The following is a 1,668-nucleotide window of genomic DNA, read 5'->3' on the forward strand; positions in this document are numbered from 1 at the left end:
TTTGCTACGTCAACACCACCGCTGCTACCATCAAGCCGCTGCTGCCATCAATACGCTGCTGCCATCAATACGCTGCTGCCATCATTCGCTGCCGCCATCACTCGGTGTCGTCGTGGAAATGAGCTGCCGTTGCATCCTGTGCCAAAGGGACGTAAGCGCCGGCAAACAGCCGACGCACCAGGTAACGAGTGTGAAAGCAGTGCAAAGCAACAAAACAAGTGCACTTTCAGGTTTTGGCTCTCCCTTTTCACTTTACATATATTATATTAGGGGTATTTTCTTGCTTTTGCAAGATTGCAGATTGCAAAAATACTATACCGAAATATACAAGAGCACGAGAGCACCCATTGCAGAATCTAGTGATATATGAACGGCTGATTCGGTGAATTTATTGTGAATGACTATTATGCAAAACTTTTGTGAATTTTTATTGTGCATGACTTGTTTAACGAATATTGTGATTGAAAAAATAACAAAACAAAACAAATTGCGAAAGATTAACGAATCTATTTTTTAAAAATGCCACAAACTTCTGAGAAACAAAAACTTGTTCATTTTATAATTGAAGAAGCTGCTTCTAATATATTACTACATCTGGATGGTAATTGTTTATTTCACTTTTTCAAGCTTTAAAAAATCAAAAATTTGAACTTTTTAGACGACAATAGCTATTGGAAAACTATGGTATGATGAAAGTCTTACAATTATCTTATCGAACCATCGCGGAAATTATCAAAATGTGCCTAAGAGTTTGGCATGGAGGGCTAATGTTCTTGACTATTTAGACAGATCAAAATGTGCCTAAGAGTTTGGCATGGAGGGCTAATGTTCTTGACTATTTAGACGAAGGACGTTACCAACAAATGCTCCGAGTCTCAAGAGATAAATTTGCGTTGCTGTTGTCCTTGATCAAAGATAGTGCACAGTTTAACAACGCTCAATCCATTAGGCAATTTTCAGTAGAAATGCAGTTAGCTATAACTATTCTGGTGCAGTACTAACTGGACATAACTGAGGCGAAGGAAGGTTGCTTTCAACCAGTAACGGTTGCGTGGCCGGCAACCGCTTTTCAAATATTTCCCTCTGCTGGTCGTAGTATGGAGACATTTTAGCAATTTTTGCTGAAATTAGTAAAAAAATGTTTTATTTACAATAAATTTAAAATATCTGTATAATACTAACCTTCGATGGTTCTGCCGTCAGCTTCATCTTGTAGTCCTGCACCCGTTGACGCGAGCTAGTCATTGGCTTTACGGTACTGCGCCTTCAAATGTCGGACCGTCAACCGCATCAGATCCCATGAGACATCCGACTGCGAGTTATGTAAAAATCGTTTATAAAACAATTGCGCAGTTGGAGCCTGAAATAATAGAAAATCGAATTAAATAAAAAATTAAAAAAGAACGTATCAACTTACCTCAAATTCCGCCTCTTCCATTAAAACTCTATTATAGAGAGCACCTCACTCTCCTTCCACTTCTTGTTTGGCTGCTGCCTTTTCCTCTTCGCTGGGGCGCAACTTCGCTATTCATATTTGTGGAAAACTGTAAAAATTCTTTAGAAATTTTAAAATCTATTTAAAACTTACCTTTCTCAACAATTTAACGACTTAATATGTCTTTATGTAAAATGGCAACTACAACAGGGTTGCAATTAATATTTTGTTTT

The 1,668-nt window shown here is 37.9% G+C and overlaps 1 long non-coding RNA gene across 1 annotated transcript; it reads right to left on the bottom strand.

Annotated features, from left to right (window-relative positions):
* Positions 1-827: 827 nt before the first annotated feature.
* On the bottom strand, positions 828-1,443 carry LOC126767274 (uncharacterized). The gene is made up of 3 exons (XR_007669048.1): positions 1,418-1,443; positions 1,183-1,360; positions 828-1,121 (listed from the first exon to the last, which is right to left on the bottom strand). It is a non-coding gene; the product is annotated as an uncharacterized LOC126767274 (long non-coding RNA).
* Positions 1,444-1,668: the final 225 nt, after the last annotated feature.

This window comes from Bactrocera neohumeralis, unplaced genomic scaffold, assembly GCF_024586455.1.
Source record: "Bactrocera neohumeralis isolate Rockhampton unplaced genomic scaffold, APGP_CSIRO_Bneo_wtdbg2-racon-allhic-juicebox.fasta_v2 ctg5004, whole genome shotgun sequence".
NCBI lineage: Eukaryota > Metazoa > Arthropoda > Insecta > Diptera > Tephritidae > Bactrocera > Bactrocera neohumeralis.